The sequence below is a fragment of the Rhinopithecus bieti genome, unplaced genomic scaffold (assembly GCF_001698545.2).
Source record: "Rhinopithecus bieti isolate Rb0 unplaced genomic scaffold, ASM169854v2 scaffold_81282, whole genome shotgun sequence".
NCBI classification, from domain to species: Eukaryota; Metazoa; Chordata; class Mammalia; order Primates; family Cercopithecidae; genus Rhinopithecus; species Rhinopithecus bieti.
Window position 1 is genome coordinate 1,228,399 of NW_016830182.1, and position 24,041 is coordinate 1,252,439.

Genomic DNA, 24,041 nt, shown 5'->3' on the forward strand with positions numbered 1-24,041 from the left:
CTTGGAAAGCTGGCCTCGCTCTCAGGAAGCCCTGCTCCCCACAGCACCGCCACAAAAACAGTGGAAAAGTGAAGCCTTTTCAAGTCTGTGTTTCCACTGTAAACGGGATGAAAGCTGGCCTCGCCTCCTGGAGCTGTTCAGGCCAGGCCCCTCAGCCCTGTCTTTAGAGGCACCTCAGCTGCCCCTCTGCCCCAGGCAGCACCCCTCTAACTGGAGAAGCCGCCCTGCGCCCCCAGTTGACAAAGGCTTACAGGTTTAAGTTCAAGCACGCCCAGACCCATGAGTCCTCGTATCCACCCTGCGAGGTGAGAAGGGCGGCGGGGGAGATCAGCAGAGCACAGAGAGGACCTGCCCAAACACACACCACCAAGAGAAGGCAGACCCGGACCCTGCCTCCTGCCCCGGGATGTCCTCACAGGGCCTGCAGTCCCTGAGGAGGCTCTTGTGTGTGGCCCTGGGTGCCTAAGGAGAGCTACTGCCTAACCCAACATGAGCTTGACTTTGTGCTGTAAATGGAGAATCTCACACATTTAGTGAAAGTGACTTGTTTTAAACTGCAATAATGTCCTTTTTTTCCTTATTGTAAAATAGATGCATGCTTGCTGCAGGAAGTCTGGAAGTCAGAAAAGTGAAGGACGAAAAATAAAACTGCCCCGTAATCCTCCCATCCAGGGGTCATCCTGGTCATCATTCTAGTGTGTTTCTTTCTGGTCACCTTATAATTTTCTTTTCTTCTCTTTTGGACTTAAGTCATGAGGCTTTAGGGCCATTCAATGCTCTATTAGACATGATCCTTAATGGCCACATGGAGGGACCTTAGGAGGGGCCAGGGCAGTATCCTCATCACAGTCAGCTTGCTGCTGGCTTGGGCTGGGTGTGATGGGGTGCTGCTGGGGACCCTGGGGAGATACCCCCTACCCTGCAGCGTAATTCATGGTGAGGGCGGCTTGGCCTGGACCCTCATGCTAGAAAGTCTCCCAGTGGCTCTGATTAACTGTGTGACTCTGGCCCGCCTGTCCCGTCTCCCCATCTGTGAACTGGGCAAATGGGCCCCATTCACGTGCTCATGGCCACCCTTCAACCTGCTACCAAGGCGCTGCTTGCTGACAACCTGCAGGTGCGGCTACGCAGTCCCTTACTCAGTTGGTCGTGAACAGAGTGCCTACTGTGTGTTGGTGAGTGACGCCTACCAGAGGCGCCGTTCTCTGCACCATAGCCCCTCCTATGTTCCTACCCCTTTTAACCTGCAAGCCCATCCAGCTCCCCTCCTCCCTGACCCCTCACCAGTCAGGGCTGGAGCCCAGCTGGGCGGGAGTGAAGGGGGTCCCAGGAGGAGCCATCTTCAGCCCCTTCATGGTGACGTCCTTGGTGGCCCTGAGATGGCTTTATGGAAGACAGATTAAGGCTGTCTCCTCCTGGTGGGTTCATGTCTTCACTTTTCAAGCCCTGCTCTGAGTTCTCCACAGCGGCATCCCTGCCCCACCCCTCCCCCACCCCCGCATGCTTCCTTCCCTCCTGCTCTAATCTGTCAGCCCAGCCAGAGAGAGGGCCACTGGTCTCCAAGGTGACTGAATCATTGTGGGGGAGACAGGCCAGGGTTTTCTGCGTGAGTGCTTTTGGCTTCCTGCCCTTGGAGAGGGGCTGGGGGAGGTGTGTGGTGGCAACCATGGGCCATGGATCTCCCAGACAGCCCTGCTCTCCCAAGCCAGGGCCGCATGGAGCCCTGCCCCTGCCCAGCTCAGCGCTGCTCTGCTCAGACCCAGGTTCCACCTCCAGAGGAGTGGGCCCATCTCAGTCCAGACCCTGGAGGAAGGAGAGGAGTCAGGCAGCTGTGATTGCTGACTCACACCTGAACATTTCTTCAACATCTGCTATCTCTGTGCTTCAGGCCAGGGACCCAGGATGGAGAAGAGGGTTGCTAGCACATAAAACACTTACTGTGTGTGCCAGTCCTCCAAGGGTAACTCCAAGAGTTACTGTTACTGGTAGCAACAGGTAAAAGTTACTGGCCTCAGTTTTATAGCTGAGAAGGGTGGCCGATATGAACTCCTTCTCCCACTCACCTGTGGACTCCTAGAGGACAGGGGCTCTGTCTGGGTTCTCTCTGGATCCCTGGGGACTGCAGAAGGCCAGCCACTCAGATAGGACCTAGTTAGTACCTGGTGAACTCAGTTCTACTAAAGACCAGAGAGGTGAGGTAACTAGTATAAGGTCACACAGCCAGAAACAGAACCCCGTTTTGCCTGGCTCTGCACCCCCACTCAGTCTCTGGGGCACCACACCTCTTCCAGACTGAGTGTTGGCAAAGAGACCTGCCATCTAGCTGGCACTGCCCAGCCACATGCCCACTGTGGTGAGCTAAGAGAGAGCTGGGTGGCTGCAAGTCTCAGCCTCTTCCCACTGGTGTGTTTCAGTCTGCTGGTCAGGCCCCACGCACTGTCTCCCTGCAGTCTGCTTCTTCCCTGGGAAGGAGGGGCCAAGAGGGGAAAGCCCCTCTCTGCCCTGCTCTGCACTCCAGATCATGAAAATGAAAAACACATTGGCTTCATTATCCCTGGATTGAATGAGCAGGGTTGCCATGGCAACAGCCATCTCAGGCCCTCGAAGGGGCAGGGGAGGGGCTGGCAAGGCCGAGGCAGGTAGGGACCAGACAGTGGGTGAGCAGGCACTCCAGGCAGGCAGGCCGCAGGGACAACCGCCACACGTGCCACCACCCTCTCTCAGAGACCAGTGTCAGATCAGCATCCTGGGGCCGACGGGGCAGGCTGGGCCATGGCAGGCAGACACCGTCTTCTACTGACCTGCCCCTCATCCACTCGTTCTGTCTCCTGTCCACCTGTCCCCTTTGTGCAGGGTGCTGAGGGTGGAGACAGGCTGGTGCTCCACATCACCGTGAAGATGAAGGAGACAGGTGGAGAGAGCGAGGGAAGAGGTGATGGAAGGGAGCCAGGAGGGGGCATTGTCTGCTGCTGATCAGGGACAGCCTTCCGGGGGCCTCTCGAGAGGCATGGAGTGAGGAAACGCCCCCAGGTGCCAGGCTGTGCACACCCAAGCATGCCCGTGACCAGGGCCATCCTAGTGGCCCTGTCCCCCAGCATCACCCTCCTTAAAGAGGCTGGGTCCCCCAGTGTCCACTAGGACACTATGAGTGATGGTGACTGTGAGGGTGACCACAGAGGGTCCTGGCCCAGTGTAGTGTGGGCCATCCCATGACCCTGACTCCAGCCAGTCAGCTTCCCTGATACCAAAATGAACTCTCCTTTTTCCAGGACCTAAGTGCCACCTGCCTCCTCTGTCCCATGGGCTGTCACCCCAGGGCTTGCATCTGAGGGAGACATCCCCCTGTAGGTGAGGCCCTGCCGCCCCTTTGCACAGGCTGGCCCAAAGGAAGTGGGCTGCACCCCTTCCTCCTCCGAGTTCCCCAGATGTGTGGGAGCCTGAGCTGCCCCTCTGGAGTGGTCCCAAGCAAACACCGCCGCCTTCCTCTGAGCAGGCAGCCTCAGCCAGTCTCTCCGTGTGACCCAGACAATGGGGCAGCCGACAGGGGCCCCTGCTCAGGGGGATCAAGTGCCCACAAGAGACTTTCCTTTCAGATAGGGCCAGTCAGAGAAGCCCAGTGCTGACCCTAACTCCACTTGCAACTTTGACTCCAGCCCCAGCTCAAGCCCAGTGTTCGGGGCCAGCATACCTGCACAGGTTTCCAACTGCTTTCCCACCCCCAGCTTCTGCTCCAGCTAGAATGCCCTCCCACCGTGACCTGTGCCTCCCCAAATCCAGCCTCCTCCCACTGCTTTTTTCTGATGGGGAAACAGAGGCCGAGTGAAGGGAAGTGACTCATCCAAGGTCACGAGGGAGTCAGGACAGCATGGCCGTGTGTGGGATGTTCCTTTCCCAGGAGGCAGAGCCATGGGTTCCCACTGAGACGGACCGAGAGTCAGTGTGGCCCTGCGTCCAGAGTCTCCCTGCTAGAGCAGGCTCGGGCAGGAGCAGGGAGCACCCGGGTTTCAGCCTCCCGATGGCCCTTCCCAGTGGGAAGGGGCCTGGGAGGAGACTCAAGGGCTGAGTCAGGTCACCATTCTCTTCTCCAAGCCTTAGTAAATGGGGACAGTCCTGTGGCCCTGCCTACAAACGGGCTGCCTGCTTCTGAGGATACTGGAGGTAAGCAGCTGGGCAGACGCAGTTGTGGTGTCATTGGTGCTGTTTGTAGCCTTGTCCTCCCGCCAAGTGGCGGTGGATTCTGAGGGGGAGACAGCACAGGCAGGAGCGACCCCAGCACCTTCTCCTTGGGGCAGAGGCAACCCAGGGGCTTAAGCAGCCACCTGCCCAGCAGCTGCAACCATATCCCAGAGGCACATTCTCAAATGCAGGTTCCTAGGCCCTCCCAGGGAGCTGGGTGAAGCCCAGGCATCAGTGTGCTTGTAGCTTCCCAAACTCCAAATTGTGGGCAGTGCTCACCTTGCTGCCCTCTAGGACCTGGCTGTCCGGGTCACACCCCTTTGTGACCCTCTCTGGGCCTCGTCCTGCCTCAGGCCAGCCGTAGGGCCTTGAGCCCATCCCTCCCTGCTCTGCTCTCTCATCCTTCCTCTACCCACAGCCCACAGTCCCCATGGCATTTGTCCCTGCCATTGACCTCCCCTGACTTGGCGGCTGCGTGTCCCGGCCCGCCTCCCAGCCACCACCACCACAGCCGCCGCCCGGCTCCCCACCGCCAGCTGAGGGCGGCTGCTGGACAAGGCTGTCATTTTCCCTGCTGGGGATTACAGGTTTGGGGCTGCGGGAGTCTGAACTGGAGGAGGAGGAGGAGCCAGGACTCACCCAGTGCTAAGCTGGAGAGAGACGAGAAACACCTCACAGGAAGGATGGGCTGGTGCCTGGTTCTGTTTGGGCTGGGATGGGGAATTGAGTCACCTGACATGACCAGAACTGTGTGTGTGTATGCGTGTGTGCGTGTGTGCATGTGTGTGTGCATGCATGGACGCACCTCTCCTGAGGAGCAAGGGCTATCTCCTACTCAGGCAATTTAATCCGCCCAAGCTCATTTTTCAGATGAAAAAGACAAAACTCAAAAAAGGTAGGGGACTGGCCTAGGTCACACAGCAGTTGAGAGGAGAGCCAAGCCTGGGCTGCCTCCAGCTGCTGCCTGGTGCGCCCGCCTCCTTCTTGCGCACATCCAGGATAAGGTGGAGGCTAGGAGTATCGACCGGGTGATTGCAGACCCCCGAGAGAGCCTGCTTCTGGAGAGAGCTCTGTGGGTGAGGTATGGGCTGGGTTTGTGGGGACAGTGTGAGCTGGACTCAGAGTGCAGCAGCATTGGTTCTGGGTGTGCAAGAGCCAGGAATGTCTCCCAGGGGTCCACACCTATGAACACTGGGATGGGATTAAATACCAGCAAGGTGACCCTAGTGGACCCAAACCCCTCTGGGGGAAAGTGGGTAAGGGTATGTGTGCCAGGGACAGAGCCTGAGAGCCCTAAGACGCTTGAGGATTTGAAGAGGCCCAGGGTTGGAGAGAACACAGTAGAGTGGTTCCGAGCACAGCCTCTAGAATCAGAATGCCCACCTTCTGAGGCCGAGCCCAGTCACTTGACTTCTCTGGGCTTTGTCTCCAGGGTCTCCATGGCGATTAAATGAAATAAATCTCCAACACTTAGTGCCGTCTGTGGTATGTGCATGGTCCGTGTTCATTAGATGTGCACTCTTTTCCTCCTCCTCAGTTCTGTAGGTGTTTCAAGGCCCTGCCCCTCACCATCTGAGCAGTGAGGGCTGGAGTAGGGCAGTTAGTAGGGTGGGTCAGCCAGGAGGGTCCCGAAACTACCTGATGAGGCTCTCCCTGGGCTGGGTCACTACGGAGCCAGCACTTCTGATAAGCAGTACCAGGTCCACCTAGGTTGGCACCCACTCCCAGGGATGAACTGGCCAGACTGCTGGCAGCCAGAGGGACCCGTCAGAGCCAACCCTTGGCCCCTTTCAGGCCCCATGGAGCAGGGAGCACGAGGGAGCCGAGGCTGGGGGAGGCCTGCCTGTTTTTGGGAATTCATGATGTGTCTGCCTGTGGCAAGTACCTCGATAAGGAAGATTTGTGGGTGAGATTTGCAATTCTGTTTTCTTGGAGGGTTATAAATCAGCTGCATGCACACCCAGGATGCAGCACAGGCCTGAGGCTCGTGCGTACACACACACACACACACACACACGTGCGCAGAGACACAGTCCAGGTCCTGCTTGATAGTCCCCAGTTCTCTAGGTTGATGAGCTCTATGAAGGGAAAAACCTGGGCACCCCCAAACTGCTGCCTGCCCTAACAGGATCCCAGAACCATCCAGAATGAAGGATGCAAGGCTGGGAGACAGGGTATCTCCGTGGATGGAGAAAGAGTGTGTTATATGGGTTACGAGTGTGAGCTCTGAATTCTGCCTGGTTGGGTTCAAACCTTGGCACTGTGACTTACTAGCAAGGCCCTTGGCTGTGTTGCCTTCAAAGCTGTGTCTCAGTTTTCCCATCTGTGCAATGGAGCTAATTATAGCGTGTACTACATAGGATGGTTGAAAGAATAAAACAAATCAGTATGTGCAGAGTGCTTCAAGCAGGGCAGAGGACATAGTAAGAGTTCAGGAAGGCACGGCTGTCATCCTATCATCATTATCATCATCATCGTCATCATCATCATCAGTTGAGGGTTGGGTTTTGGGGTCAGACCAGGGCCGGAATCCCAGCTCTGCCCCTTACTAGCTCTGTGAACTTGGACATACTCATGACACTATTAGCCTCCAGTGCCTTCTCAATAAAAGGGACTATTCCTGTCTACTTCATAGGGTCGTTTAAAGGAGATGAAGTGTACAATATCAGACCCTCAGGAAACGTCGGCCAGTGTTGCCTCTTCCTTGAGGTGGGATACTGGACAGGGCCTCTCGTTCAGGGCCTCCAGGTGGCTACGCTCCATGGCCTGTCTTCCTGTGGGTGGACAGTGTGCCGAATGTTTAGAAGAAAAGAGGAGGTTCTGGGGAGGGGAGCAGAGGGGGGGATTCCAGGAACCGCTGTCTTCCTTCCACCATCAGGAACAGAAAGCACTGGCCAGAGTGGCTCTCCCTGCCCCTGTCTCCCCTTCTATCCCTCTACCGATGTGCACACATAGCATTGTGAGCTGTGAGCATGAGAACAGGCCTTGGAGACTGGCAGGTGTGACTCACGGCTCTGCCATGCACTTACTGGGTGGCCTTGGGCAGGTCACTTAACCCCTCAATTCCCTCTATCGAGGGATAATTGTGCCTGCCCCACCTGGCAGCTGGAGAACGAATTAATTGAGGTAATGTGTGTGGAGCACTTAGCACAGCTCCCAGAGGCCCCCCCGATAAGTGCGCTGCAAATGTAGTCGCCAGCCCCCTCTCTGCCTCCTCTCCTCCCTCTGATTCTCACTCGCCTCTCTCTTCCTTCCCACACCTGATCCATGGACTGTGTCTTTCCAGGCCAGACCTTTCAATCTTTCTCTCTGGGAAGATGGGCTCTATGTCTAGGAGATGCCAATGGAGCCGTGTGAGCGAGTGTGGATGGAGGGCGAGATGACTTTAGAAATCCCAGCCTGCTCTTCTGATCCAGTTCCCCTGTGCCAGCCGCACAAGGGCCAAAGTGTGCTCTGCACGAAGCCCAGCCCTTGCTGGTCCGTTGCTGCCTGCCCCCGAGCCTTTACTGCTTCCTCAGGGTCCTCAGCTGCTGTCAGATGAAGGCTTGCTTCCAAGCTGTTCCTGGATTTTTACCTGCTCAGCCATAAAGCCCTGAAAAGTGATGAATCTGGGGATGAGTAGCTGCTTGCACAAGTGCAGGCAGGAGAGACGGGGACCAGTGCCCATATTTTTGCAGAGCCAGTGTTTTTGCACCTCTCCTACCCACCTCACTGCCCAGGTGAGCAGGACCGTGAATCCTTGGCTGTAGATAATTGTCGGGAGCATCCCAGGCCAAGCCTTGGTCTCCCATCAGAACTTTGGAGGCTGGACTTCTCTGTTGCCAGGGAAACCGGTGTGTTCCCAGGAAAGGAAACCACAGCACTTTAGCTGTTAAGATGCCCCCCTCCCCCCAAAATGAGTTCCCTCCAAAACGGATTTGCCCCAAAATTGTTGAGTCGGCAGCATCCTGCCTTCTCCCTGAGCCTGCTGAAATGATAGAAAATGCAATCTGCCCCTGACCTTGTGCTTTTCACCTCTTTTTAAAACATTCCACTGTAGCACAAGGACATGTTTTGTTTTTTCTTATTTATCCTCCTCCCATGCCAGCTGGGGCTCCAAGTCCTTCTCTCCAATTGTTGACTGGAGCCAGAAGGGAAAGGACTTCTACATCTTTTTTTTTTTCCCTCGTTCAGCTGTCAGCAGAAATAAAACAAGCAGGTTTATATTTGGAAAGGAGAGGGTCTCAGCCACCAGATTGCTATGTCCGGGGTAGGTCACAGCCTTTGTATCTTCTCCTCCCTCAACAACGGCTTGAAATTTGATCCACAGATTTGCAGAGCTGAGGGTGAAGGGAGGCTTTTTGGAGCAGGCCTGTCTTTACTCACTTTGACTTTTAAATGCCATTGGAGGATTGTGGGTGAATCTTCAGTGGCTGACAACACTGGACCTTGGTTTTAGAAAAGAATCCCCTGGAATAACCCCAGAGCAGTCAAGGTTTGGGCAGCGTCTGGAGTGTCTGTGTCCATTCCTGTCCATCGTCTGCTCCCTGTGCAGGGAGGCTGGAAGCTTTCACCTGTGTCAGGAGGCTTCAAGGCTGTCTAAGGAGTAGCCAGCAGTCCCAGCCAGGCCCGATCACCCGGAGAGTTACTGTTAGGAGACAAAACCAAACAGGAAAGAAGGGAGAGAGAAATGTGGCCAGTGTTCACTTTCAGGTCCCTGGATGTTTTGAGGACACTGTAGAGGAGGGAAAGGATGTAAAGAGACTTGGGTCCAAGTACCAGACACACACCCACCACCCACACCCATTGGGCCTGGGTCTTCCCATCTGAACAACTGCCTGGCCCTTCCCTATCCAAGCCCTTCCCTGGTCTGCCCATGATCTGTGCTCACGGGGCCACTTTGGGTGATCTGAGCAGTTAATTTTTCACCTTGAAGTGACTCTCTGTTCCGTAAGTAATTTTAAACAAATTCTCTTCCTGTCCCTGCACTTGCATGGGGGAAAAACATGACCCACCTGGGTTTTCACTGGCCCCGCAGACTGGCGTGTCCCAGGCTGTGTGCCTGCTAGAAGCCCTGGGCAGGAAGGGTCTTGGTGGGGTCTCCAGTGTTTTTTTAGCCCCATTTGGGATTTCCAGTGGGTCTTTCTTGTTGATTCCCGAAACCCTGTCAGATCTTGCTATTAGCATGAGGCTCTCAGAGTATAGAGTAAACTAATGAATTACAGCATGATTACACAGCACATAATTAACTTTGTAATTAATATGCAACTGCCACTTAAGCTAAAACACTGCTTATAGAGACGTACAGCAATAGTAAATCACAGGTCAGAAATAGCACTTTGGAATTTTCAAAAGAATGAGTATGAGCAGGGAATCACTTAAGGCAGCAGGGTGAGTTAATTAAAAAGCAGATGAATGGTGAGAGTCCTGCTTCATTTCAATACCTTCTCCCTTAAGAAGGACCCCCATGCCACCCGCCAGGCTGACTGGTCAAAGGGGCACTGAGCCTGTGGTTTTATTTCCAAAATAAGACAGGCTTTCCCTGCCCACTCTCTAACCATCTGCCCAGCCACACTGCCCCTGCTGGAGGCCATGCCCCCTTGGCCCTTGGTGCCTGGCTCTATCTCTCCTCCTCCAGGAAGCCTGTGGGGTGATCCCTAGCCTGGCCTTTGCAGTCTAGCCCTCTGGTAGGCACTCCCAGCAGGTAGGTTGGTACTGCTTATCTGCCCTCACCTGGATTTTAGGCTTCTGGAAATCAGAGATGTCATCTTACCCTTTTTGTTTAATCCTTTCTTCCCCAGCCTCCTGCAAGAGTGTTAAAGCTAGAAGATGCCTTAGGAATCATCTCACCCCATCCCCACTTCATCAAGGCCAGGGAGTCCAGGGTCTGAGCGCTGCAGTCACACCACAGTATGGCCTGGGCCGAGCAGAAATTCCCTCTCCCATGCCTGGCTCTAGCCCGGTGGACACTGCCAGTATAGCTGCGTGATTAGGCTGGAACCTTTGAAATGAGCTAAACCCAAGTTCCAGTCCCAGCAATCTCACTGCCCAGCTGTGTGACCTTGGGCGAATTGTGTAACCTCTCTGGGCCTCAGTTTCCTCTTCTGTGTAGTCTGAACTGTGGTGCCCACTTTGCTGGGTTGGAGTGAGAATTCGATGGGATGATAGATGCGAAGGGGCCTGGTGCAGCGAGTGGGCTCCTGGAAAGCTCAGCACCCCAGCCATCCTTAGAGATTTGTGGTGCAGGGAGAAATGAGTGACATCTTTATCAACCCCTTCCTTCTGGAGCTGAGGAAATCGGCACAGAGAGGTCAGCTATGTGTCCACAGTGCAGTACACGTGCCGGCATGCTTGGGATCCCCAGACCAGGATCCTTCTGAGGGGACACCTTGTGTCCTGTGCCCCTCCCAGGCTGAGCACAGGCGGTGCAGAGCTGATCCAGAGCAGTGCCCGGAGAATGAATGAACCCAGGGGCCTCCCACCGGGCAGCCGGGAGCCATCCTGTCTGCCACTCATCTTCCCTGGCCCCCAGCCCCAGAGTAGTGTGGAGATAGCTTGGTTTTGTGGGTAGCTACTGGGCTTTGAAGTCTGATAGATCTGGGTTTGGATCTTAGCTTTGCCATCTTCTGATCTTGGGCAAGTTCCTTAGTTATTTTCAGCCTTAGTTTTCCCATCTGTAGATGGTGCCACTCATTCATTCTGCCTTTGGCTATATTGTTATAAAGATAATTCACATAAAATACCAAATATGCTGTCTGACATAGTACATAATGAAGGACACACCTATTGTTCTCCTTACTATTCAGAATTACGAATGGAGATGTAAGAGTGACTGCAGGAGGGCCACCCACCTCTAGGGCCTCAGGTAGAGAGAGGCCACCCACCTCTAGGGCCTGCTGCCTGGGCCACCTGGGCCTGTACACACCCTGGCTCCTGTGCCTCTGGCTGCAGTCATTGCTTGGGTGGGACAGGGGAGGGTCATCTCTGCCTTAGGCAGCTCATGTGACCTTCCTACTCTGGCCTTTGCCCTTCCAGGAAGTGTTCTGGGCCGCTCTTCCCCACCCTGAGCCAGTCTTGCTGGGGGAGGGAGTCTTGCAGGGGGCCTTCAGGCAGGCACCTGGCTGGTTGGGTATATCCAAGGTGGCCATGGCTTTCATGAAGCTGGACATGATACTGGATTCAGAATCCAGGATTCAGATCTTTCTGTGGCTTCTCTTCCCACAGACACCTTTGTTTCTGGTCACACCTTTGTGGCCAGAGCCCATCTTGGAGCTAGCAATCTTCCTCCCGTCCCCCACCCCCTGGATGTCCCCTCCCCTAGTCTTTAACCCAGCCAGCTGGCTCTCCTTGCCTCTTCTCTGCCTCTCCTCCAGCCTCTCCACCCTTGGGCCACTCCCTTTAGGTCGGCATTTCTCAAAGCAAGTCCTGGGGAAAACTAGTTCTGTGGGATTTTAAAATGTGTTTAGTGAAAAAAGCATTTTTGCGATCCAGTAACGCTGGGAAAAGCCAGATTTCGTAAGGCTCTTCCCGTGCTTTCGTGATCTCCCAGAGGAGGACAGAAGATGCAGCTTTCCCCAAGTCATCTAACTGGGAATCCTTCACTCAAGAGCACCTCCTGGGACCTGGTTTCCAAGAAACAGATGTGGGCAGAGCCATCTGGGGTGTCCTGGCCACCAGAGCATAGCGTGGCTTCTCTCTGGTCGCCTGTCTCTATTAGAGATAGTGCCCACCCAGGCAGACTTCACCTGGGCATCTAGGCCACTGCTGGAGGAGCTCACTTGTCCTAAAGCTCCTACCCTAATCCATCCTTCCCTCTGGAACATTTGTGACTGTCCTTTGCCACTAGAAGAGAGTCCCTCCATCTCCTCAACCTGGCATTCTGGCCAATGGCATGGGACCCCTGCCTCCCTCTCAGCCGCATCCACCCGTGACTTCCAAGGCGCCCTGTTGAGCTCATGGTGTGGTTCCCAGAGGGCCTGTGGAGTGGTGGTGTTTAACTCTCTCATGCAAGCATCCCAGCCTCTGGCTCCAGCTTCCTCCTGCCTCTGATGGAGCCAATAAGATCCACCAGGGCACTCTAGAGAGTGAATGTTCACCTGCTCAGGGCTAGGCTAAGTTTCCTAGTCACTAACCTAGTGAATCAGCACAGCAGCCTATGAAGTTGTACAATTATGGTTACTGTTGTTATTATTTATAGATGAGGGACCTGAGGCATACTGAGGCTAGCATTGTACCCCAGGGCACAGAAGCCAGCAAGTGTCAGAGCCAGGATGTAAACCCAGGCAGCCTGGTGCCCTTAACCACTAAGCTATACTGCCCATCTAAGATGGGGTGAGACATGGGCCAATTCATGAGGTTATGACACCAAAGTGCTTTGTAAACTCTAGAGTGCTGTGCACATTAGACTGTCCAGGCAGCCCCGGAACATCTAGCATGATTTTTGTCTCTTGGCTTTCAGCAGGCAGCCAGGAAGCGTGTTTTCGGATTGCCTGTGGGGTGTCCAGCCTGTGCTTGGAGGGTTTCAGGAATGAGGGCCCTCTACTCTTGGGCCGAGGTGGCTCAGAGTGGCCTCACACCCAGAGACTCCCCTAGATGAAGATGGGGCTAGACCCAGCTGACGCACACCCCTCCCGTGCCATGGGGTTTCTGGAGAAGAGAGCTTGATGGATCACCGTGCCAGCCTCAGCCCAGCTCCCACCCCCCGGATCTAGGGATGCTGGAAATCTCCACAGGGAGCTGTAGGGGCTGCCCAGGGCCTCTGCAGGGAGAACCATAGCTGCTTCTCAGTAAGAGCCAAGCCCCTGTTCCCATCACACTTGGCAATGGGCACCCTGTCCTACCCTACCCCCACCCCCAAGGCGGCTTGGAGCTCCCCAGGGCAGGCCTGTTTGAGCAGTCTGTGGGCTGACCACAGGCCTGGCCTGGGCAGGCATCAGCAGGGGGTGGACTGGATGTGGTTGGGGCAGTTGGGGCTCCTGAGGCCTGGGTGTGGGCCCTGGCCCTGCCTCTGATCCACAGTGGGGCCTTCAAGGCTCTGCTCTACCCACCCTGCCCCAGGCCTCCGTTTCCTCATCTGTAAATATTAGGATAGGCCTGCGCAGATCCCAGATCTAAGCCATGAAGACTTTTCATTGTTTTTCCATCTACCACTTTTAGCTCAAATACATGTCTGCCTTCTGATTCCTCTGTTTCCCCAATTTTTTGGTATTTTAGAAATTAAAAAATATATATATACTAACAGTGAAGAGCAGCTAACTAAAGGAGTACACGCATGGGCTCAGGAGGAGCAGCCAGTGCCCTGGGTCACCCACACCTCCCTGTGTGGCTAGGTAGAAATCACCTACCCACTGTGAGCCTCTACTTTCTCATCTGCAAACTGGAATAATACTTGTTTGCAGGCTACTGTGAGACTGTGATATAAGGTTGCTTGAAATTGGCCCTTCCATCCATAGAGGCTATTAGCTTGAAAAGAACCTGGCTGTGACTCTCAGTTTGGGGGAAAGAGCACAAAGTCAGGAAACGGGAAGTTTGCATATGGATCTTCTTGGTGACTTCAAGCTAAGCCCTCTCCTTTCTGGCCTCTGTTCACCGCCTTTTCAAAAATAGACTACCTAGAAGACTTCATCTCATGTGTTGGTACCAAGTGGTTAACAGTGGCTCTGCAGAAGTGTGTGTGGAGGATTGACTGGGCATGCTTGGACTCACTGGGAAGAGTGCAGTGATTGATTAGTCATGCCTGCTATGGGTACAGGAGGTGGAGGGTGGTATGGATGCCACCTCCACCTCCTGCATACCAGAGCACTACCATCCCTATGCCAGCTGGTCCTTAAGGGCTGATCTAGTTCTGTCTGACTCTTCCTGGGGGATGCCATTGATCCTGCCCCTATTTGGAGCTCCTGCAGAATACCAGGTGGGATTTGGAGCCTTGGGGAGCTGGGGGTAGGGAGGGGACAATGGAGAATACCTCCTCATCCCTGAAGCCAGGGTGTAGGAACATCTGTTAGGTATTTACAGCCTTCTAGAGGGCACCAGCTGGTGGTCGGGGGGATCGTGCCTCTGTCTAGTCACATCCTTCCCTATATCCTCCAAGGGCCCTCGGGTAACTGTTCCCACCTCTCTCTTCCCCACTTCATGGCATCTGAGCCTTTGGAGTCACAGACAAGAGCCTTGAGGCAGAGCCAGGACAGGGCTACTGCATGAGCACTGCTATCCTGGGAGAGGCGTGTGGCCTGGGCCCAGCACTGGACGGGCCTGTGACTCCCTATCTTCACCATCCTCAGCACTCCACAGCAGTGCTAGTCACCTTCCTCTCACTCAGGGAAGTTGGGGCTGGGGAAGGCAGTGTCTAGTTGAGGGAGGTCTGCCACGTTCCCATGGAAAACATGATACAGAAAAACGTGGGCTTTGTAATCAGACCTGGGTTCAAATCCTGGCACTTGTCAGTAGTGTGACCCTGAGCAAGTCATTGGACCTCTCCGAGGCTCAGTTTCTTCATCTGTAGTAGCCTCCGTTTCTTCATCTGTAGTACTGTAATAATAACTGGAACAGCATGGTAGTTTTTGAGGCTTAACTGATGTGACATAGAGAACCTAGTGTTTAGCACATATAGGTTTGATAGTTGTTCAGTACCTCTTTCCACTCTGAGGAAACAAAGTGTAGGGGCGGGACCTCCTTGGGAATGAGAGAAAGCCCAAGGGGCCTTCTCCAGAGCTGAATCTAACCTTCCTTTGCCTCTTGGGAAGAGAAGCTGTCAGAGAAAGTTCACTGTGAGGTCAGGGATTTGGAGTATGGCCAGAGGATGGCAGGAGGGTTTGGCCTGAAGGGCATGGCCTAGGCCCTCTAAAGTGTCATGTGCGCCGAAAGACAAGGCACACCAAATGCAGCTGGGATCCAAGCCCTGTGTGGGTCAGGTCAGTGGGCTGGCCCCTTTGTCAGGGCCACATTGCTGAGTGTTTCCCCAGGAAACCGTCACTCCTGGATTAACTTCTGTGTCCCAGGGCAGGTTGTTGGGCATAGCTGTGTGAGGCTGACCCTCATGAAGCCCCTGCTCTGAAATGCCAAGATTACGTTATGTTATCCCATTAGCCAGCATTGACAATGGGTGTTCCCGTGAACAAGGATGGGTGTTGGGAGATTGGATCATGGAGAGAAGTGCGTCCACCCTTCCGGAAGCTTTGAGTGCCAAGCCAAAGCATCTGAACTCTGGCCAGGCAGTGTGGAGCCGTGTCAAGTCTTGGCACAGGAGCACTGCCCTGGTTGAGGAAGGAGGGACTGAATTCTAAAGAGTTGTGGCCTGAATGCAGAATTTCACTTTTTGAAACACTGTCCCCTAAGTATTCATTTGCTTAGCTCCTCAATACAGTGGGGCAGGGAGGAGATGCACTTTCCTGTTTGACAGATGAGGATGCAGGCTCAGGAAGGTGAAATAGCCTCCCACAACCTCCCAGCCAGGAGGTCTAGCTCTCAGGACCACCGCCTACCCAGGGGCCCCGCCCTATGCAGTGACTCAAGCTGGCCTGAGGGCCTGCTCCAGTTGTCCTGCTAAGAGCTGGAAGCAGCTGGCCCTGTGCAGCTGCCTGGAGCTGCCTCTTCCTTCCCTCTCCCCATCTCGTCTTCTGTCTCTCTGCCCTTATTTCTGACTTCCCTGAGGTAGGGCACAAAGTCAGTCTCCTACTGTCCTTGCTTCACCACCACCCTCTTCCTCTGCATCCAGCCTGTATGCCTGGTGCAGGCTACCAAGGGTTGGGAATGCACGAGCCACCTGCGACGTGACCACAGGCAGCTCCCACACCTCTCTGAGCTTTGACTCATTACCTTTAAGGTGAGGAAGGCATCAGTCTACATCAGTGCTTGCCTAACCTTGGTCACTTTCATCCCATTCATACTATGTTTAAAACGATTCTTTAATTCACTTAGGTCTGCTATTGCTACTTAATTTAACCACATCCTAAATAATAATATTCATGAACTCATCAGTCCAAAAACTTCACTATGAGAATGTAAAAGGTTTGTCTATGGATCTTCTAAAGTCATCCTTGTCCCACCAGCAGCACATGTATCTCTCTTTGGGAACCCTCAATGGGGTGACCAGTGTCTCTGAGTCCTAGGATTTTCTGATTAGGGCTGGGTGATGGGTTTTTCAGCTCTCACCCTCCTGGGTCTCATGTACATCCAGCAGTTGCCATGCGTCCACCTGCCTGTTCACTCATCTAATGAGTACCTGCTGAGTACCGAGTCCTGGGCTAGACTAAGGGATCTGTAACTGGAAGACCTTCCAGCTGATGGAGAGACAGATGCAAAGACTCAGCCCTCATCTAGTGCCACTAAGATGGGGGTGTGTGACAGGGACATTGGGGGCATAGGGGTGGAAACCAAGAAAGAGCAAGAAAGAGTGACAGTTGAGCCAGACCCTGATGGGTGGGAGGTGTCCAGGCATTGCAGTCAGAGGCAAAGACATGGAGGTGCGATCTTGAGGGCACAGTCTGGGAGGCAGGGAACAGCCCCACACTGGGGACAAAGGATGTGACTGAGAGTGGTGAGGCCTGGCTGGGACCAGGCCGAGCAGGATCCCAACTGATGCTGGCATGTGCAGGTTGGCAGGTCATTGCTGAGCCCAGGGCTCATGATGTTTGTCCCTCTGGGAGTCTAAGGCTGATGAAGGGACTATCTGGGATGTCCTCTGGTCCCCTAGGCTCTCCCTCCTGGCTGTGTCTTGGAACACAGCCTCTGCTCTCGGGCTGTAGGCAGAGCTGGATAGCTCTGGTGTCGCAAGCCCAGTGCCCACTCCTGCCACTGACACTGCTTACCCCAGGAGACCTGAGCTGCAGATGTGCATGGTGATTGAATCATTTCTGCACACCACTGCTCACACAGCTCCCCAGGGACCCCCACTTGCCTGTGCAAGCTGTCATGAGATGTGTGTGCTCAAGTGCATCTGTGTCGGCATCCAGCATGTGCACGTACCTGCTGTGAAGTGTGCAAAGGGGCACATGTGTATGTGCCTATGCACACGTGTGTGCTGTGCAGACGCCTCTCTCTGGGTGCGTGTGCATAATGTGGACTGAACTAGTGAGGCCTCAAAGGTGGGAAATAAAATACTTGTGTTGGGACAGCCGGCTGTTCAGTTAGCTGCCACCCTTGGGAGCTAGCTGCCTATGGAGCTCCACATTTCTACAGGGCAGCTAGGAGCACCTCATCCCCATGTCCAGCAAGGAGCCCGCTGAGGGCTGTTTGCCTCCCCAAGCCATTGAGGCAGTTGAGATGCTTCTCTCCTTGCTGACTTGGCAGCCCAGAGATGTCCAGGGCTCTACCTGGACCTGTCAGAGGGGCTGCAGCCCAGCTTGGCTCATTGCGCCCTCCGTGTCCTCTTCCCCTCCCCACCTCCACCTCCCACCCTGCCCCATAAGGGCATGAGGTGGGTGTTCCCAGGCCTTTTCAGCTCTCAACGTTCTATCCTCCGAGCAGCCCTCTATGTGTAATAGCCACTAACTTTTCTTGAACTCATCTTCTGCACCAGGCGCTGCCAATGGTAGACACCCTCGCTCTGCTGGGTGGTGAGAAGTGTAAATGGAAGCTTGGTTCTGAAAGACATCCCACAGGAGTTGGGAAGCCGAGCTGACCCCGTGTCACCATCCAAAAACTTCCATTTGCCCAACTAAGCTCAACCAAGCGTAAGGTGCAAGAAGAAGCACAGAGCTGTGAAAGGGGCAGTGTTGTGGCTTTGGGCTGCCCTGGAAGAACAGCTCCCAGGGCTGCCGGGCCGGCAGCTTCCCCATGGACCTGCCTTGGGACAGGCTTTGCAGCTTCAAAAGCAGGCATTCTCCTCTTACGGGGATGGAGTTCTCAGAACAGCCGGAGCTCCTCACAGGGAATCCTAAAGAGGCTGGTATTTGACAGTCTGCCAAAGGCTGGCCAGCCCGATCCTGTGCTTTGCAGACAGCGAAACAGAGGTCCAGCTCTCTGCCCTATTCACTCAGCAGAGCAGGGTCCTGATCCCCCATGCTGATTAGCTTTGCATGGCTCCTGGCTGCTCGGACCTGCTTGGTCCCACCCCCCATTCAGAGGCAGTAGGAAGGGCTGAGGCCACGGGTGCACCCGGGGCCAGGCCGACAGTGATCTGTTGGGCAGGAGCCCACCTCGCCGACTCTAGAGCTGCAGCCACGGAGGATTTGTAGCGACTTGTAAAGGCTTAAAGGAGTCCAGGCGCCCGGAGGCGGATGCAGCAGCCCAGCCGTGCAGCGCTCCTGTGGCAAAGGGCGACCTCTGCTGGCCACCAGGTGTGTGCCACCTCCCAAAGCTGGCTGGTGTGCAGAGAGCCCGGTGGTGCAAGTGACTGGATTTAGACAGGTTGGGTGGAACAAGAAGGTCATCTCTTTGGGCCCAGTCACAGCCGGAGGTGGGGACTACCAGGAGGCTCTGACCGCCAGTCGTGGGGAGTGCAAAGAATAGCACATTAACAGCTGGAAAGGTAGAGGGTTTGAATCTCCGCCCAGCAGCTTTCCGGCTATGTCACCTTGGGCAATTTGCTTCACCTCTCTGAACCTTTTAAGGAGGAAGAAAATTAGCACTGCGTAGGGCCTGGCCTGGTGCCTGAACATAGCAGGTATAGAGCAAATGGAAGATCCCAGCCTGCCCCTTAACAAGCTGTCTCTTGCATACCTCCCTCAGCCTACCCTTCTTCTTCTCTTTATGCCTAGGACCCTTTGCTCTCTAGGCCTTTGACCCTTTTACTCCAGAGACTGGAGCCTCCATCTCCTCCATTCCTGGGGTTAGTAACCGCAGTTCTCCACCATTGACCTCAACAGTTTAAAAATGGCACCTCACCTGTAGGTACCTCCATAATCCGCTGGCCATTTGTTCTTTTACTGATTAAGAAACACAGGACACACCGCTGTCCCTGTTGTCTGCAGTGTCCCTCATGCCACCCATCTACCCACTCTTGGGTCTCACAGGTGTCGCAAGCCCAGACACTCACCCCTCGGTTCCTATGAGCTGCAGCCCTGCCTGGGAGCAGAGCCCCCCTGGGACCTGGACACAGCCCAGTGCCCTGTGGCCTTGAACAAACCACTAATGGGCCCCAGGCTCCTCAGATTAAAACCAGCTGAGGCACAGCGGGTAGATGGGGGACCTGAAAGCACCTTTGGCCCTTAATATTCCAGGAATTTTTCCATCCAGAAGCCAGTCCAGCCACCGGCCTCCAGACAGAACTGCCCGTGAGCCACTGTGGGGTCCGCCCAAAGGTGGACAGTCCCGTCTCCCAGTTTGCTGTTTTCTTCTTAAAGCAGGACCTGGGCCCCTGTTGTGACTAAACAGAAAAGAATGGCCTCTGAGCCCCATGATCGCCAACTGGGTGGATCTAAGCTCCTGTGCCTGCCTGGGGCTTCCAGGCACTGTCATTCAACAAGCATTTATCAAGGCCCACCAAGCTCTGCACCTGGACACAATGTCAGGGGAAAGTTCCTCTTCAGAAGTAGAACCTTATGAGGTCACTGAGTTGCCCCTCTACAGCATCCTGTTCTGCTGATGGGGAAACCAAGGCCACGAAACTGGAGAAATCCACTCAAAGTCTATCCTGGCTGGGGATACCTGGGTGCTCACTGGAGTGAGGGAGAGGACAGAGGGCCTGGAAGCACACCTAGAACCTCCACGGTGCTCACGTCTGGCCCCCAGGTCACTTAGGTTTGTCAACAGCGCCCCCTGCTGGCTGTGTGGGCCACCGGTGGCCCTTTGTCCTGGTGGTCAGTGGCCTGCCGGCAGGGGGATGAAGGCCTGCCAGGCATGGGGTTTCTTTGTACTTCTCTTCCATCTCCTCCAGCTAGGAGCTGAGCCAACCCAGGCCTTTGTGGGATGGATCTCCCTGTCCTAGCTGGCTGTGAAAGTTGAATTCTCTATTGGAACCCTGGCTACCAGTGTTCACCCATGCCCCCACATGGGACCCAGGCCTTCACCGCTTCAGGGGTATCACGTGGTGCCTGGGAGACCACCAGGGTCCTTTGGCTGTGATGGGGACTGGCACCAGGAACTGAGATGGCCTTGCTGAAGGTGGCAGTGTCTTGCTCCTGCTCTGGGCTCTCTGTGTCCTTGTCTTCCCCACCATGGTTTGTCCCTGGCCCCAGGAGCCTTTGTCATGTGGATGCTGGCTGAGGGTCTGTGTGGGTAAACTCAGGAGGACACATTCAGCTCCCGCTTGGGTGACCTACAGAAGTAGCGAGCGGAGCTGCCCTGATCACACCCCTGCCGACCCAGACCACACACACACACACACACGCACACCTGTATCCTACCCCCTCCCCAGGACCTGTTCAAGAGTGAAAATTGTAAAGGGAAAGCCGGGATTCTAGAGCTGGCTCCTACCCAACAAGCTGTAATCTCCAAGCCTCAGTTTATTCATCTGTAAAATGGGGATGTAACTACATTCTCTTACCTGTGCTGTGCCTGGACCAGTACCTGACTTGTAGGGGCTCAGCCCATGGTCATCTAATAGGTAAATATGGGCTTGGACCAAGAGTTCCTTGAACACAAGAAAATGATTTCATTTTAATCTCTGCACGCCCAATCCATCTAGCCTAGGACCCTGCACAGTGTCGTTATTAAAAAGCATTTCAGCCGGGCGCAGTGGTTCGTGCCTGTAATCCCAGCACTTTGGGAGGCCGAGGTGGGCAGATCATGAGGTCAGGAGATCGAGACCATCCTGGCTAACACAGTGAAACCCCGTCTCTACTAAAAATACAAAAAATTAGCTGGACGTGGTGGCAGGTGCGTGTAGTCCCAGCTACTCAGGAGGCTGAGGCAAGAGAACGGTGTGAACCCGGGAGGTGGAGCTTGCAATGAGCCGAGATCACGCCACTGCACTCCAGCCTGGGCGACAGACTCGTCTCAAAACAAAACAAAACAAAACAAAACAAAACAGAAAGAAGAGCATTTCTTGGGAGAGCGTAAGCATGTACGAATGAGCAAGTGGAGACTAAAGATGTTTAAACGGATGAGTAGACAGGTGAACAGGCAGGCATTTGTTTTTATTATTGTTATTTATTTTTTAAATTTTCTTTTTGGGTGCTCCATCACCCTCCTCCTCCTTCCCCAGGCAGGTATTTCGATGGATAAATGATGGGTGGAGAAATTGGGCGGCGGGTGGGATGAATGGAGGGATGGCTGGCAGGGTGATGGTGGAAGAAATAAGTATGGGCACAACCCCCACTTTCCCCTTCTTGCTGGAGAGCTCCAGAAAGCACTTATCAAAAGTACAGAGTCCCAGATGACCCAGCAAGTCCACTTCTGAGTGTATGTTCTCTAGACTAATTCACACACGTGTGATGTGCCGGTATGAACAGTTATTCCTGCAGCACTGCAATGATAAAAATTTGGAGCCAGGCACGGTAGCTCACGCCTGTAATCCCAGCACTTGGGAGGCCGAGGTGGGCGGATCGCCTGAGGTTGGGAGTTTGAGACCAGCCTGGCCCATATGGTGAAACCCCATCTCTATTAAAAATATAAAAGTTAGCTGGGCGTGGTGGCAGGCACCTGTAATCCCAGCTACTCGGGAAGCTGAGACAGGAGAATTGCTTGAACCCGGGAGGCAGAGGCTGCAGTGAGCCAAGGTCATGCCATTGCACTCCAGTCTGGGAGACAGAGCGAGACTCAGTCTCAAAAGAAAGAAAAGAAAATTTGGAAACAGGTTCAGGGTCCCTCATTTCAGGCTGGAGTGTGAGCCCCTGAACAGAGGGGCCTTGTCTGGGGCTCAAGCCTTAGAACAGCACCTGGCAGGGGGTCAATGGACCGATGTTAGTTGGATGATGCTTCATCATACCTAGGAATACTGTGCAACCATTAAAAAATGAAAAAGTGGCCGGGCGCAGTGGCTCGCACCTGTAATCCCAGCACCTTAGGAGGCCAGCGCAGGCGAATCATCAAGTAAGGAGATCGAGACCATCCTGGCTAACACAATGAAACCCCATCTCTACTAAAAATACAAAAAATTAGCCAGGTGTGGCCGGGTGCGGTGGCACACGAATCCTAGCACTTTGGGAGGCCAAGGTGGGCAGATCACCAGGTCAGGAGATCGAGACCATCCTGGTTAACACGGTGAAACCCCGTCTCTACTAAAAGTACAAAAAATTAGCCGGGCATGGTGGCGGGCGCCTATGGTCCCAGCTACTCAGAAGGCTGAGGCAGGAAAATGGCATGAACCTGGGAGGCGGAGCTTACAGTGAGCCGAGATCACGCCACCGTACTCCAGCCTGGTGAAAGTGCGAGACTCCGTCTCAAAAAAAAAAAAGAAAAGAAAAGAAAATTAGCCAGGCATAGTGGCAGCGCCTGTGGTCTCAGCTACTCGGGAGGCTGAAACAGGAGACTCACTTGAACCCGGGAGGCGGAGGTTGCAGTGAGCCAAGATTGTGCCACTGCACTCTAGCCTGGGCAACAAAGCGAAACTGTCTCAAAAAAAAAAAATGTTCTTTATGTCTTGATGTGGAATAAACTTTCAGATGTATCAAGAGGAAGAAAAAAGCGACATCCAAATAATGTGTAATGTTATTTTCTGTTTTTAAAAATGTCGCAAGAAAAAGTGCATGTAGATATTTGCTTCTAGATGAGACTCTCCAGAAGGGGGACTGATGGCACTGGTTCTCCTAGAAAAGGCACCAGGGGACTGGGGACGGGGCCTGGACCCAGGACTGGATACCTTTGTGGACTTTCTGATTTTTGAACCATGCAAATGAATTACCTTTTCAGACACACATGGAGCAATAAGAATTGCAGCAAGAGCTACACATCCTTTAAAGCAATTGGAGGAGGAACAGGACTTTCTTCCAAAGGCTGGGGCCAGGCAGAGGTGTTGGTTCCCTCAACGAGTGTGTGTAGAAAGCAGACAGGCAGGCAGACACACCTACACTTCCACCAGCTGCGAGGATTTGGCACATCTGCGGACCTCAGTTTCCTCATCTGTAAAATGGAGATGATAGTAGCCTTACAGAGTGGATGTGAAGAGGAAAGGAGAGAATGCAGGTGTCCAGCACATGAAAAGTCCTGGGTGACATGGCCAGAGATGAGGGGTCTTTAGTGGGGAGTGTGGCAGAGTAGCAGAGAAGGCTTAGGGCCCCAGATCTCCTGTCCAGCATCCTGGGTCTGACCCAGATGTCTACAGCCTGAACTGTCCCCTAGGGGCAGGAGGGCAAACCGAGTTGGCAGCAGGCAGACTTCTGCCTTGGCCCAAGAACCTGGATCCCTGAACAGTGGGTGGGCTAGGGCCGTACAGTCCTTCCTCTCTATACCTAGATCTCTGCCATTGCTGTGTGGCCTCCCTGGAGCGGCCTGGGGACTCCTGGGGCTATTTCGAGCGGAGGGAGCGTCCTCCACTTAGCTCTGTCATCCAGAGGGAAGTCCCATTCATGCTAATGGCCCTGACGCTCCCTTCTCCCACACTTCAGGAAGGGTGAGCCTAGTGCCAAGCCATCCCTGCACCCGCACTGTCAGCCTTGCACAATGGAAACCGCGGGCTAGCGGTCAGGAACCCTGGCTCCTGGTGTGGGCTCAGACACCACTTGCTGTGCCACCCTGGCTTTTCTCTTTCTGTCTCTCAGCCTCAGTTTCTTTTTCTAGAAAATGGCAGTGGTGCTCATTCTTATCCTCCTTTTCCAGGAGGGCAAAGTGAAAAAAACGGTTGTGAGTGGTTTGTAAATTATGAAGAACTCTAAAGCCTGAGGGACTGGGGGAGGGCAGGTGCCACCTGAGATCTCCACTCAGAGCACACGTGCACTGAAGGTCATCATATGGGAAGGTCCCCCTGCACATGTATGAACACACACACGTACACACACACACACACGGGCCAAGCCCTGAACCAGGAATCCAAGGGGAATTGCCACCCCTCCCACCACCCAAAACACACA

The 24,041-nt window shown here is 54.2% G+C and overlaps 1 protein-coding gene across 7 annotated transcripts in view; it reads left to right on the forward strand.

Moving 5' to 3' along the window:
* Positions 1–24,041, forward strand: part of ZMIZ1 (zinc finger MIZ-type containing 1) — a 242,727-nt gene that overhangs the window by 107,798 nt on the left and 110,888 nt on the right. The window lies entirely within an intron of this gene.